We start from the raw sequence: 15,827 nt of genomic DNA, 5'->3' as shown, positions 1-15,827 counted from the left end.
TTTTTCGGCAGCAGAGCAAGAACTCTTGAGTGAGGGATTTCAGGAGTTTCAGAGTTTAATCAGAACGCAAGGGAACACTGCAAAGGCTGCAAAAGCAAGGAGCGAGGGCTGGCAGGAAGTTGCTGACAAATTAAACTCGTAAGTAATTTAATAATAACAATAATAATGGAGTGGATTTATATAGCGCTTTTCAAGGCACCCAAAGCGCTGTACAATGCCACTATTCAGTCACTCTCACATTCACACACTGGTGGAGGCAGCTACAGTTGTAGCCACAGCTGCCCTGGGGCAGACTGACAGAAGCCAGGCTGCCATATCGCGCCATCGGCCCCTCTGGCCAACACCAGTAGGCGGTAGGGTAGATTTATTATATTACACTATATTATCCAATATTATATTACATTATATTATAATATGTTATATTTTATCCTCTGTCACATTAGAGCCACGTGAAGGATATAAAAAAAACAACAACAGCAATAGAATAATATTAAACACAAAGTGAACCCGTCTTCCTTCATTAAATAGGTTCTTTTAGATGTTAAGGAGGAATTGACTTAACCAGGCTGGCGGAGAATGAAGACAACCGGACACCTGCAGCAGATGGGGGAATCAGTGAACTTTTATTGAGACAGAGACAACCTCTCAAAAACAGCTCACATCAAGAGATTCCTAATATTTTCTGTGAGGATGGGTATATATTCTCTAAAACCTAAGGAGGGGGTTGTGAGGAAAGTGCTGCATTAGCAGAAAAACAACTCCATAAAAGGAAAGCGGCCTTGAGTGTTCTAGTCTCTTCGCTTGCAGATATCTTTCGCCTGCAGGATGAGGCGATCGCTTCTTATCGCTCTCAAGGCCAAAGTCGTGAGCACACAGTTGCACAGTAACTTTAAAGCTGTGAGCACATTTTTATTACACAGTTGCACAGTAACTTTAAAGCTGAACAATATTTAAAGCTGAATAATGTTTGATCAGATTATATTTTCTTCAAATCCCCCTTTTGACCCATCTTAAATGGGTCAACACACAAAAATAAGTAACATTCAAAGGAACACAGAGACGTGTCGAAGCCTGGCTCGAAAAACTCCTCGGGTCTTATCATTTGTATTTATCTGTCATTGCAGATGAGGAGAAAAGAGTCCAGGCACCACCCTGCCCAGGGGTCGGCTGCAAGCAGTCTCGGTTCCCGATGAAAGCAGTAACAGCTGTCCTGCACACACGGATACAACGAGTTAGTGCAACCAGGGTAGTGACACAAAATCAACAGTTCCTGTAACTCAGCAACCAAAAAGCATAAGTAATGATAAAAATGTGGAGAGTACAGAGTATACTATAAAAATGAGAGATATAAACGTGAAAATGTGAAAGAATAAATCAACTGTAAAATAAACTCAGAACGGTAACTGCTAAGGACATTCAAAAGTGAATATGGTAAAATGTGAGGAAGGGGTGTGGAATAAAACAATTCATATCCAGTGGTGGGAGTACATATTCGCTCAGGCTTAAGTCCGGAGACCCTGAGAACATCGCTTAACCCTCACAACCCGACCAGACACAGTTCAACCAGATATATCCTTCAATAGGAGTTGGGTGAGGGAAACAATTAATAACAAACCTAATACAAAACACCACAGAGAAACAACCATTCTAGAAGCATTTAAACAAGAGAAAGACGATAATGTTCGTCACCCTCACGATCAGAGTTTTCATCATCCGTTGGCGAGGAGGTGGGAAGTTGACTAGCCAATAAAGGCATCTGCCGGGCGAGATCCTTATCCTCAGGAGTGAAAGCTGTAACAATCAGTCTCTGGAAGAGGGATCGAATGCATGGAATACAACAGCAACCGCAGGTGACTAGGATAGCAACAAAAACTGAGATGGAAACTAGGATGGAAGCTACAAGGGCCTTATATTTGCCAAACATGTTAAGCCAAGAGTCCCACATGGCAGTATCAACGCCCGAGTGTTCCTTCATTTTAACAGTAAGAGCTGTGAGACCAGTAATAGCTTTAGTGAGGGAACCATCAGGAGCTGTGTTATTGGGGATATAGGTACAGCACTCCTGACCAAAAAGGCTGCAGACTCCGCCTTTTTCTGCGAGGAGAAAATCCGTTGCGACCCTGTTTTGGAAAGCCATTAGGGAAGTGGCAGATAACTGTGCATGCACAGCTTCAAAACCATCTCGAGTGTAATTAGCCAACAGTTGCACATTAAAGTGAATGTAGTTAATTCTGTCTACATTCGCATTTATTTCAACCATCCAAAGTATCGAGGCCCATCCTGCTTTAACCTGGTCTCGCAGTTTATATTCATCGGGGACCCCACGGGGTATACCTACAGCATCAATATAGGTTGGATTATGAGCTGAACCTGGGATTAGAGAACGTTTAGAGCGGCGTTCAGAGGAGGATGGGAGGCTAACTTCGTGTACTTCTATAGAGAGATCCACTGGAGTGACTAAAACAGGTAAAATAAGAGTTATGAGAGCGCAAAGACCTGACGCATCCCGAGGGAAACCATCATATAACTTGTTATTGCCACACCACCACCACAAATCAGCCCTAGCCGTAGGTCGGAAGTTTGGTTTCATAACAGTCATCTCAGTGCACCAAGAAGAGTTCAAGCTACCTAGTTTTACTGCATTGCCAGTCAGGTTAATACAAGTGAAATTGTTCACAGCTACATCTGAAGAAAAGAAAGGCGGTTTATTAGAGACTGAGCGCTGAGTTTTAGGAAAGTGGTTTTCCAGATATGAGCAATGACCTCGTTTTGTATTGTTCATAAGATGCAGGAGGCATGCACTATTGACTGGCGCCGGTACAACTCGTAAAGTGGGGCGGGCTCCCATACATACTATGCAGTCGGAAGCCGTCGTGTCAGCAGCTTGTTCAGCTAGTAGTAACCAGTTGTTTGTTGCTCCAGAAATACCGGTTAGAATTTGGAAGAGGTCATCTTTAGACATTTTATTTGTGTCTACAATGCGTATTCGGCCATTTCTCCCCCCGTTTGTATATGTCACCGGAGGGCCATTAAAGGTGGGATTATCATCTTTAACTACAGAGCTTGGAACTGCAGCAACGCTAGGGCATATTTCCATTTGCCAATACAGGGCGGTGCGATCAGTCCAAGGGGCAATTATAAATTGTTGACAGGAGGTCAAGGCCAGATCCTTTAGGGTAAAAATTAAGCCTGAAAGATCCGGTTTTTTTGCTATTCTGAGCATATTTTGGTTTCTCCAGTGCAAAGCCTGACCCCTAGAGTACTTTGACCAATCCAGGTCCGTTTCTGACACTAAACTGGACCACTTCCACTGATGCCAACCTCCCAGGGTTATATACCACACTGAGGAGGAGAGATGTACTGCCAGGTTAAAAAGATCCCCCCCTTGGTCTTTGGTGACGGGAGTGACTGGGAAGCTAGCGAAATCTATTTCAACTACCCAACTTTTATTGTTGGGGACACAAAGAGTAATCATTCTAGTCGTGCTTGGGGTACAGGAGGTAACCGTGTCTCGTTTCTTTCTAACTGGATCGGGCGTGGGCAAAACTGGAGAGGAAGTGGTGGGCAAGACCCTAGGGGCTACATTTGTCAGATTGGGACTTTCAGAAAGGGGCGAAGCTTTTGAACTTGAAGGTGTCAGAAGTGTCGGGGGCCCTTCACAGATCAGGATTATGCCAATGGGAATGAGACCCAGGGCCAGGAAGGAAACAAAGACGCAACATCTTTGCCTGCCTGTCATTTCAGGGGGAAAGGGCCAAGACATGTTTACTTAGCTTGGATGTCGTCCAATAGAGGATGATGGGGCAGAGAAAGGTGGTCCAGTTTCCCCCACCTCGCCAAGGGCGTGTTCTAGGAGTTAAAGAGCAACAAAAAGTATCAGTGACACAACTTTAAATGAGCTTTCAGCGGTTAAAACTATTGCAATGTAAAATGTAAATCTTAAAAACTCAAGCCAATATAAAAGCAAAGTCATAAAAGATGTTAAAAATAAAAAAATAAAAATGTTTAGTTCAGTGTGAAGAACACCCCCTTTTGTAACCAGCCGGCTTGTAGGTTGAGCTTTGGCTCCCTCAAGTGGTTGGTGATGCTGTTGCAGCTCCTTCTGACAGGTCCTTCTGCACCTCTCTCAAGGTTCTTCCTGGTTCGGTGGCAGCAGCGCACTGTGTGTAATGAAACCAGGTGTCACCTTTACCTTCGAGCCTGACAGCGTGGGAGGTCCGCTCTGTTATGCGGTAAGGGCCTGTCCAGCGAGGCTCAGCCCACTTTCTCTTTGTGACTTTCAGGAGGACGTAGTCCATTCCAGGTGTAGCCGCCTCTTTCAGCTCTTGCTGGTTTCTTTCAGCGACCTGTGAGGAATACTGGGCAACAAAACTGCGGAGCATGTTATAATATGTCCTCGGATCGAGGTCTGAATCAGCTTCATCCGACATTAACAGGCGAGAGGAGGGGCCAGGAAAAGGCCTGCCATGCTCCAACTCAAATGGAGTGTAACCAGAGGTTTGATTTACTGAGCATCTTATGGACATTAATGCAAGAGGCAATGCTTTAACCCAATCTAATTTGGTCTGTGCACAGATTTTAGCCAATTTAGTTTTTAGAGTTTGATTCATCCTTTCCACTTTCCCCTGGGACTGGGGGTGGTAAACTGAGCCAAACTTATGTTTCAAACCTAATGCGGCTTCAACCCTCTGCAGATCGTGGTTCCTGAAATGTGAACCATTGTCCGACCTTATGACCTCGGGAAACCCATGCTGTGGTATATAATGATTAATCAGACACTTCACCACAGTTCTACTGTTTTCACTTGCTGTCGGCCAGGCTTCTGGCCAACCTGAAAATGCATCCACAGCCACCAGCAGGTACCTGTAACTACCTACTCTGTCCACCATGTCTGTGTAATCAATGATTATTTCTTTCCCTGGGCAAAGTGGGATGGGGAAGTACCCTGCTATTGGCTTGAAGGCGGGCTTGATTCCAAATTGGTTGCACTCCTTACAGGTTTTAACCATGTATTTTGTCATGTCTTTTAAATAAGGGTGCCACCAGACGGCTAAATTTCTCATCATTTGTGCAGGTCCCACATGCCCCACTCCATGTGCCTCTTCCATTGCTGTCTGTCTGACCCCTGGCGGTAGAATGGGCCTTCCATCTGGGCCACGCCAGACGTCTGTGTTTGTGGCCCCTCTTGTTACCCATAATGATTTTTCCTGGGGGCTGGCTTTGTCCTGTAACTCTCTGATTGTGGCTAGGCCTAGTTGTATGGGTGGTCTTTCTGGAGGGGGTGTGGCTTCTGGGTCCATTACCATAATCAGGGAGGGTAAGTAACCAGCTGTCTGCTTAGCTACTAAGTCGGCCTGTTTGTTACCTAATGCCACTAAATCCAATCCGGCACTGTGTCCTTTGCATTTTACCACTGCCACCTTAACAGGTAACAACAGTGCTTCCGCTAATTCCCTCATTTCCATCTCATGTTTAATAGGCTTTCCGCTGGCTGTCAAAAAACCAGCTCTTAGCCACTGCTTGAGCTCCACATGCACTGCTCCCACAGCATAAGCTGAATCACTGTATATATTCACTTTCTGTCCCTTTCCCATCCTTAAGGCTTCAATCACCGCTCTCAGTTCGGCTCTCTGTGCAGACTGTTGTCCTGTCAACTGCTCTGCCTTCACTGTTTTCCATCTCATGTCTGTCTGTTCCACTATTGCCCATGCAGCCTTCAACATTCCACTTTCAGTTCTGAAACAACATCCATCTGTGAACCAATCTTTTTCTGCATCCATTAGAGGTTCTGCCTGCAAATCTGGCCTGATTTTCTCCTGTACCTGCACAACCTCTTCACACATATGTGGTTCCCCTGATCCCATGTGATCAGCCATGTTTATGCCTTCATGTGAGTAGGTGATGTGTGGTGCTTCCAAAATGGTACTGAGGCGTCTCTGCCTGAGTGACGTGAGTGTGAAGGCCTGTGAAGAGACGTAGGCCACCACACTGTGTGATGTCAAAATTTTTAGTGGGTGGTTCATCACTATGTGTGCTGTTTTCTGAATGATTTTTGCAAGTCCAGAAACGTGTTGTGTGCACGGTGGGTGGCGTTTTTCAGTGTTGTCAAGCATTACGCTTACATATGTCAACACTTTTCTCTCTCCCCCTTTTTTCTGGAACAGGATACCATTAATATGGGTTCCAGTTCCAGAAACATCAAGATGAAAAGGCAAAGCATAATCTGGCACAGCAAGGTCAGAGGCGACAGAAAGCTGTTGTTTTAACTTTATAAACGCCTGTTCTGTTTCTGTAGTCCATGAGAGGGGAGCGGAGAGGTTTCTCATGCCTTGTTCATTTACCAAAGCGCGCAAAGGGGAAGTAAGGCCAACATAGTCTGGGACATAGGTCCTGCTGTAACCAGTCAGGCCCAAAAATGACAACATGTCTTTTACAGTTAGAGGTTTTGGATGGTGCAAAATGGAGTTCCTGTGTTCTGGGGACAAGGAAATACCGGACTGTGAGACCATGCGGCCTAGAAAAGAAACCTGTTTTCTTGCAATCTGTAGTTTGGTTTTGCTCACTTTAAAACCTGTGTTGGCCAGGTGTTGAAGTACCACTCTGGTGGCCTCCAAACAGATGTCAGCCGTGGGAGCAGACAGCAAAAGGTCATCCACATATTGTATTAACATACAGTCAGATGGTAGTGGGCAGGTTTGTAAAAGTTCTTTCAAACACTGATTAAACAGACCTGGGGAGAGGGCAAATCCCTGTGGTAAGCGAGTGTAACGCCATTGTCGGCCTCTAAATGTAAATGAGAAAATGTCACGCAGTGACTCACGAAGTGGGAGGCAGAAAAAGGCATTAGCCAAGTCAATGCAGGTGAACCAGGCATGAGATGGTGGGAGGTTGGTCAAGGCAACATAAGGATTAGGCACAGGCAAAGTAGGAGTGCCAAGTAAGGCATTAATCCTTCTCAAATCATGTGCCATTCTGAACTTCCCCGTGCCTTTTTTCTCAACGGGTAGGATGGGCGTGTTCCACTTAGAGCAGGAGGGCTCCAGGACACCGGCAGTGACCAAACCAGAAATTGTTTCTGCAATCCCAGCCTCAGCCTCCGGTTTGTGTGGGTACTGAGGCTGCCACAAAGGGGTAGCAGATGACAGTTGAAAAGAGACTGGCTCCACATCAACTAAACCTACATCTGTGGGTCCAAGGGACCACAAACAATCTGGAAGAGAGTCGAGTAAAGGCGCAGCATCACAGTGGTCTGTGTGTTCTCTGCCATGTGACCCGCTGACCACTCTATGTTGCAGTGTTGAGGAATTAAAGCAATCATTTAAAATTTGGTATGTGTTGGTAGATGGAGAAAACAAAACCTGTGGGAGTTTTGTAGGTGTCCAGTCAGTGGCCGCAAGGGAACGTTTAACCATTCCACCCAGCTCCTTAGCCTGGTGTCCAGGATGTAAGGCCAGTGACACATGGGGAGCTGCCTCATCAGACATCATGTACCACTGTAATTGATCTGTTGTAAAAGTAACCGCTGCTGCCACTCCCTCCGGTGCCGCAAAAATGCATGACATGTTCAAAGACCAAGCCCGCCCCTCACACTGCTCTTGGAACATGTGCTGGTACCAGGTGGTGTCATGCCTGTCATAAAACAGTGTAACATGAGGTGGGTCAGGGGGAGGGACATAAGGATGCAGGAGTGAGAGCCACGGCCGCCATTGCTGAAAAGCAGTCCAAACTCCTGGTTCAGCAGGTGTTTCAACTTCCAATAATGCCCAGTAGATGTCAGCAGAGTCCGCTAAACAGGAGGAGGGTTGCAGCAGAAACTGACCACCTCCCTCTGGCCCATTAGAACAGGGAAGCACAACACCAGTAGGGAGAGTCACAGTTAGGCCTTGTGAAGAGCAGAGTATTGTGGCTCCTAATTTAATCAACAAGTCTCTTCCCAGTAAATTCACAGGCGCCTGTTTTGAACAAACATAGCTGTGTAACAAAGTCTGATCTCCAACCGTTGTGGGGAGAGGCACGGTGTAAGGCAGAGTTTTAGGTTCCCCAGATATGCCCACCACTGTAGTCACTCTGTCAGTAAGTCTTTCACGAGCAACATCCTTAATGGTGGAGTACGTAGCTCCAGTGTCCACTAAAAAGCTGCTTCTTCTTTTATCTACAGTTACGGACAGCATAGGGTCCGCCGTTGTCCCTTCACTGTCCTGGGCAGTCTGTGGGGTGTCCTATAGCTGGGGACCACCCTCGTAGTACTCCCACCCCATCACAGGCATCTGTGGGGCCGGGGGCACTTCAACTAAAGCACCACGAGGTCCACCTCTGTGGCCATGTTGCTGATAGGGCCCACCACGGGCTCCCCTGCCTCTTCCAGCAGCCGGGTTCAAAGGGCACGCTTTAGCCCAGTGTCCAGGTTGTCCACACCGGAAACAAACATACATCTGGCCTCCCCTACCACCTCTCATCTGACCTCTTCCCCTGAAACCACCTCTGTTTCCTCCAAATGGGGAACCTCTCTGCCCATAAGGGGCCGGTGAGTGATAAGCACCATACTGGGGGGGCTGTGGATCAGCTGGCCACGGGTTCGGATACAAATCAGGGGCAACTGGACCAGGAGGGGGAGCCGCAGCGGCCACAAGCTGCTTTTTAGGCTTGTCACCTTTTCCACCCAGGTCGTTTTTCGCTTTCTGCAGCTGAACCTTCAACAGTTGCAACTGTAAATCTTCGACGCTCTCCGCTTTATCATCAGACTTAATCTGCACTTTGTTAAGATTAAAAATCAAATGTTTCTTCCAGATTGCAAAGTCACAGTCCTGCAAATCAGGATTATCCTCCATTTTCTGGCTTACTGACTCCGGAATGCCCCTCAGCACCGCCCTTCTAAACCACATGCTCTGTGAACAAGTCCTACTGGGGTGATGACCTGTATGGTTCACCCAGTCTTCAACAGCCTGATTTAGATAATGGGTGGGATTTTGCTTTTCCTCCCATTTAAATTTCTGTAAGGTGCCTTGATTTTTGGGTGGGAATTGTTTGCGCAGGGCCGGTCCAATAAACCTCAAGGCCTGCATTAGTGGCACCTCGTTCTCATGCGTGGTAGTACCCGCATTTTGTTCCAGATCCGCTGCCTGAGATCGGGATGTGCACCTAGTTATAATAGCTCTAAAATCTCCCAGTGCGAGGTCCTGTCCAGCTGTGTATTTATCCAAACCAGCTAACCAGGCATTCCCTCCCTCCATTATGTCAGGGAGTTTGTCCACTAGGGCCTGGACATCTCCGAATGAATAAGGTTGATACACTGGTCTACGTTGCGCTTTAGTCTGGACCAGGGGAAACATGCCTGGAGGCTGAGGCACAGGGCCCTTAGATCTAGTCTGATATCCTAAACTGTGAGGGGTAGAGGGGGGTGTATTGTTAAGGTCACTGAGTTCATCATCAGTATCCTCAGTTTTTCCCCCGCCTGGTGGGGTAGCAGTGTCAGCAAAAACGTGGGCTAAACTCATCTGTGTTTCCGGATCCTGACGGCCCACCAAAGACATGTTAACTGTGACATTTGGTGAAGTGCCAGGCTCAGTTTTTGCAGTAGCGGTCAGATCTCCTTTAACAGCGACGGGAGTGCTGGCAAATGGGTTGGACCGGGAAAGAGGGGCTGACGCAACACGATTATTCACCTGGACCACTGACCTACGTTCATTTAAGCAGCTGCGTAATGCTGCTTCTAGATCAGTTAATTGTTGTTCAGTGGGTTCCTGTCTGTTCATTCGAACCGCAAATGGTGCGCTCGCAAATGGGTCAGTTAGGCCCTCAGATCCGGTTCCAGAACAATGGGAGATGGAAGAGGGGGCTCTACTACTAGCTGAGGGTGTCGCCGACAGAGAGGAGCTTCCTGGGCAAAAATGCTTGGTATCTATGGGAGTTGGAGCTACGGGCGGTTCTTCTCCAATAGTCATTATTCCACCAGAGATATTAAGTACCGGATATATGCCTGCCGAGGGAGGAGTCTGGACTGAGGCAGAATAGGGAGGTGGCTGAGACCTATTTTTCTTCATGTGTGGTTTTGCAGTTTCCCATAAACACACCCAGTGATTAAATTTAGCTTTGCGGCCTGCGTGCTTATCTGCTTCCTTTCTGTGTCTCACCCCGCTTATCACACCTGCACCTGCTGCTGCTGAGTTGGCTTCTTCCTCTTTCTCTTTTGCCTGCATAGCCTTATTCTGCCAAATTATTCCCCAATTACCACTACTCCCCTCATTCTTTCCCTTTTCTTTCATTAACCTTTCAGCTGTTTTCCTCAATGACTCTTTCTGCTTTTTTGCTTCTTTAGGCTGGTGTGTGGAGTTGATGACTGTCTCAACACATGTTAATTGTTCTCCCAATGTGCTAAGAATAACACCGGGACCCCAACCATCATCATTAGTTTGTCGATCTAATTCTCCTTCCATTTTACTGTCAATGGAGGAGTGTTCTTTTATTGATTTTAAAGGAGAATTTGGGCCAGCTGGGTTTCTGCCTCTGATAGGCACTAATCAGCTGGGGCGCTGCTTTAAAGGTGAGTCAGCACTGAAATATCCCTTCAGGTGTTACCAAGCTTCTACCAAACCGGAGTCTGGCGGGTAACCTTGCCTAGAGCTTCCTGATAGGGGTGCTAGTTGGTTGTCACCTTGTTCACACGTCTCATTCACACTTCATACATTACCTGCAGTCACTCATTACCCTCCTTATGTATGTAATAAATGTGTAAAAAAAAAATTCTATGTGTGGTGTATTATTTTAACCAAAAGAGGAACCTAGTTCCTTTAATTGTGTAATCTGTGAACACGGAGAACCAAACTGTCCTGCCCAGTGTTCCACAGCAAGCATTCAGCGTGTATTTATGTGTGTCCAATATCAAACAGAACATCAAAACATTTAAAACACTAAAATCATCGGGGTTTTAAGAAGAGATCCGTTTTCTCCTATTGATCAAAGGGACCTCTCCTTTTGGACTCCAACCAGTACTTCTCTTTTTTAAGTTTTAGAGGATCTTTTCTAATAAAGTCCTCTGGGCCTTCCTAACCCTTCTGTAGTTTAGAGAATATTACTAAAAAATATTCTCAAGGCCTTTAACCTTTTAATTTGTTTAGAAAGGCGTTACTAATAAACCCTTTCAAGGTCCCAGACCTGCTGAGGTATTTATCCGACACCGGAGAGCGACCCGTCGGCCGCAACCGTGGTCAGACCTCAGTTCACTCTTATCTTTATTCACTTATTCACTTATTTCTTATTCACTTATCTCTTATTCACTTGTCTGATTCTCAGCAAGCCTTAAGTAAGCCAGACAATTTTGGTTATGAATTACTAGGAGTTTGGACACTAAGTATTTTTATAATGTTCAATATAGCAGAAATAAAAGGTCTGCTTACCTTGTTTTTGTGTGCACACAGCTTTTGTCCAAACTCCGTTCACTCAGACCACGGCCGATTTCCTCCCTCCGTTCCAGTTGCCCTGGAGCGGATCCTGTTCCGTGACGCCAATTGAAGGATATAAAAAAAACAACAACAGCAATAGAATAATATTAAACACAAAGTGAACCCGTCTTCCTTCATTAAATAGGTTCTTTTAGATGTTAAGGAGGAATTGACTTAACCAGGCTGGCGGAGAATGAAGACAACCGGACACCTGCAGCAGATGGGGGAATCAGTGAACTTTTATTGAGACAGAGACAACCTCTCAAAAACAGCTCACATCAAGAGATTCCTAATATTTTCTGTGAGGATGGGTATATATTCTCTAAAACCTAAGGAGGGGGTTGTGAGGAAAGTGCTGCATTAGCAGAAAAACAACTCCATAAAAGGAAAGCGGCCTTGAGTGTTCTAGTCTCTTCGCTTGCAGATATCTTTCGCCTGCAGGATGAGGCGATCGCTTCTTATCGCTCTCAAGGCCAAAGTCGTGAGCACACAGTTGCACAGTAACTTTAAAGCTGTGAGCACATTTTTATTACACAGTTGCACAGTAACTTTAAAGCTGAACAATATTTAAAGCTGAATAATGTTTGATCAGATTATATTTTCTTCACACGACAGGACCCACTAGAACATGGGAACAGGTAAAAGTGAAATATAAGAATATTCTACAGAATGGTAATATTTATCACTTATATTGCTTTTAGTCTCTTGGAAAGAGACCCTGGAATAATCTGTTTGTTTATAACAGCAACCAAGAAAAGGGCAGAGCAACAAAAGACAGGTGGTGGTCCTGCACCCCCTCGTCAACAAGTTGGTTAAGTAAATAATACCCTCACGGGAAAATCGATATCTCTCTATGAGCACACTGTCGCGCTGAGCTAAAGGATCCTGTCTGTCCCGCAATATACGCTGAATTCTGAGGACTCTCCTTATCAATCTTGCACCTTCCGCAATGGGTGGCTCGCGTATACGGACAGGACATGGCTGCGACAGGCTTCCCAAATCCACCTTCGCTTTTATAGCCGTGGTCTCTCATCTTGATTACACGAAGTAATTTACAATTGCTACTCTGAAATATGAATTAAATCTGTAATAATCACATACATGTAATAGAATGTTAATAGTACATTTCCCTTTTTTAGGAAATGACCTGTGTGAAATCAATAAATGGATCAGGTGCTGCATTGTCTTTAGTTACATTGATGTTATTTATTTATGGTGAAACAGTGGTGGAATATCGCTGTTGCTTTCGTATGAATGACGCGGACATACCTGCGTGGCCGCGATCTAATCCTGTTTACATAAAGTAAACCTGCTCCCGAGCAGGTTTACGCTTACGGCTCTGTTGCTATGACAGCAAGTCCCGGATGAGCTTCGGGGAACCGACTGATCCAGGATCACGCGAAATCGTCAACAATCTAATCCGGCTAACCTACTTAGCGAGGTACGAAGAACGGGCCCCAGGTTTGCACACACAGTAGCTGGTATTTTGGCCCATTCCTCCATGCAGATCTTCTCGAGAGCAGTGATGTTTTGGGGCTGTCGCCCAGCAACACGGACTTTCAACTCCCGCCACAGATTTTCTATGGGGTTGAGGTCTGGAGACTGGCTAGGCCACTCCAGGACTTTCAAATGCTTCTTATGGAGCCACTCCTTTGTTGCCCGGGCGGTGTGTTTTGGATCATTGTCATGTTGGAAGACCCAGCCTCGTTTCATCTTCAAAGTTCTCACTGATGGAAGGAGGTTTTGGCTCAAAATCTCACGATACATGGCCCCATTCATTCTGTCCTTAACACGGATCAGTCGTCCTGTCCCCTTGGCAGAAAAACAGCCCCATAGCATGATGTTTCCACCCCCATGCTTCACAGTAGGTATGGTGTTCTTGGGATGCAACTCAGTATTCTTCGTCCTCCAAACACGACGAGTTGAGTTTATACCAAAAAGTTCTAGTTTGGTTTCATCTGACCACATGACATTCTCCCAATCCTCTGCTGTATCATCCATGTGCTCTCTGGCAAACTTCAGACGGGCCTGGACATGCACTGGCTTCAGCAGCGGAACACGTCTGGCACTGCGGGATTTGATTCCCTGCCGTTGTAATGTGTTACTGATGGTGACCTTTGTTACTTTGGTCCCAGCTCTCTGCAGGTCATTCACCAGGTCCCCCCGTGTGGTTCTGGGATCTTTGCTCACCGTTCTCATGATCATTTTGACCCCACGGGATGAGATCTTGCGTGGAGCCCCAGATCGAGGGAGATTATCAGTGGTCTTGTATGTCTTCCATTTTCTGATGATTGCTCCCACAGTTGATTTTTTCACACCAAGCTGCTTGCCTATTGTAGATTCACTCTTCCCAGTCTGGTGCAGGTCTACAATACTTTTCCTGGTGTCCTTCGAAAGCTCTTTGGTCTTGGCCATGGCGGAGTTTGGAGTCTGACTGTTTGAGGCTGTGGACAGGTGTCTTTTATAAAGATGATGGGTTCAAACAGGTGCCATTCATACAGGTAACGAGTGGGGGACAGAAAAGCGTCTTACAGAAGACGTTACAGGTCTGTGAGAGCCAGAGATTTTCCTTGTTTGAGGTGACCAAATACTTATTTTCCACCCTAATTTACGAATAAATTCTTTACAAATCCTACCATGTGGATTCATGGATTTTTTTTTCACATTCTGTCTCTCACAGTTGAAGTGTACCTCTGGTGCAAATTACTGACCTCTGTCATCATTTTAAGTGGGGGAACTTGCACAATCGGTGGCTGACTAAATACTTTTTTGCCCCACTGTATTGTTCAAACGGAGGAAATACAAACTGTCATGTGAGAAAGTGTTAGTTTTTAGATGTACTAACACATATTTACATAAGAGTTTGTATAATGAAGTTGTGAAGAGAAGAGTCTGCTGTTAAAAGAAACAGTTTATAACTGCATTACTCATCCTGTCCTGCAGAGGCAGCAGTTAGTGCTGTCATTCACTTTAAAGCAGTGTCGGAAAAAACATGGAAATACCGCTGTAAAGGTTTATTATTATCAGTGTCGGTCAAGTTACTTGAAAAAAGTAATCGGTAACTAATTACAGATTACTTCCCCAAGCCCGTTACATTACTGATTACTTATTTTCAAAAAGTAGTTAATTACTTAGTTACTTTTTAAAAACACGATTTACAACCTGAAGAGGTGATAAAGCGACAGATCTTTCAGCCCAATTCTACTTTTTCTGCATAATCCATCATACAAAACGTAATCAAATGAAAGAGTCTTTTTTTAAAACTTGTTTTATTAGTTTTAATCTTTTAACTTTATGCATCAAAATAAAAAAAATAATTATATGCAGCATTCTCTGACTTGAAGAAATTGGTTACCATTTAAACCTATTTTCTGCACATTCCAGCACATAAAATGAAACATTTGGTGTGTTTACACTCACTCTTTCAAATAGATGCAAGTAAAGCACAGCAGAAAATAAATAAAGTCAAAGACTCAGCGGTGCTGTTGCTCTATTTTCACCTGTAAAGCAGGACTGGGGTAGGCGAAGGTTTACCCTGGTGCAGGTGTGCCGCAGCGGTCAGTGGAAGAATCCGCGAGTTTCTCTGTGAGTTTCCCATTACGTCGTAGCGCACTCGTTGCTTGTTTAGGGGTTTTTTTCTGTAAAAAGAAGTTTTCTTCAGCAGACACTAATGTTTTTTTCACTTTTTATAGAATCAAACTCAAAGTAAGGTCAGTACTTCCACGCTTTAAATGCTGCACGCTCATACTCTCTCGTGCACTCGATATATTATCCATTGTTGATCTGCACACAGCTGCTGTCACAAACGTCGCACTCGCTTACGTCACTGTCATAAGACATTCTCGCAAAAAATCACGGTTTTAGTAACGCAGTAATGCAGCGTTCCTACGGGAAAATAACAGTAATCTAATTACCATTTTTGCAATAGTAATCCCTTACTTTACTCATTACTTGAAAAAAGTAATCGGATTACAGTGACGCCTAACGCGTTACTGCCCATCTCTGAATATTATAGACTCATTGATTCTCAGTTCTTCTCAGATTTTTATTTGCTTAAAATTTGAAAAACACGCATCACTTTCACACCACTTCACAATTGTGTTGCTCCATAACAGAAAATCCCAATTAAAAACATTTAAGTTTGTGTTTGTAAGGCGACAAAATGTGTAAAAGTTCAGGGGTATGAATACTTTTTCATGGTACTGTATATGCAGGTATTTTTGTATATGCAGCTCCGTCTGCAGCCTCCTGTCTGATCTGTTCTGTTACAGGGTCTGAATTAGTTTGGTCACATAGATGAAGGCTAATAATACATGAAGTTTCACAAATATACGTCATCCTTTACACTATTTATACTCAAACAAACGTATAAAGATACATGTTTGTTTG

At 44.9% G+C, this 15,827-nt stretch overlaps 1 long non-coding RNA gene across 1 annotated transcript; it reads right to left on the bottom strand.

The window, feature by feature from the left end:
* Positions 1 to 604: 604 nt before the first annotated feature.
* Positions 605 to 12,041, bottom strand: LOC145425621 (uncharacterized). The gene is made up of 2 exons (XR_013906329.1): positions 11,394 to 12,041; positions 605 to 1,210 (listed from the first exon to the last, which is right to left on the bottom strand). It is a non-coding gene; the product is annotated as an uncharacterized LOC145425621 (long non-coding RNA).
* Positions 12,042 to 15,827: the final 3,786 nt, after the last annotated feature.

This window comes from Astatotilapia calliptera, chromosome 3 (genome assembly GCF_964374335.1).
Source record: "Astatotilapia calliptera chromosome 3, fAstCal68.1, whole genome shotgun sequence".
NCBI lineage: Eukaryota > Metazoa > Chordata > Actinopteri > Cichliformes > Cichlidae > Astatotilapia > Astatotilapia calliptera.
The sequence above is the reverse complement of the archived record's forward strand: the minus strand, read 5'-3'. Positions and strand labels throughout refer to the sequence as shown.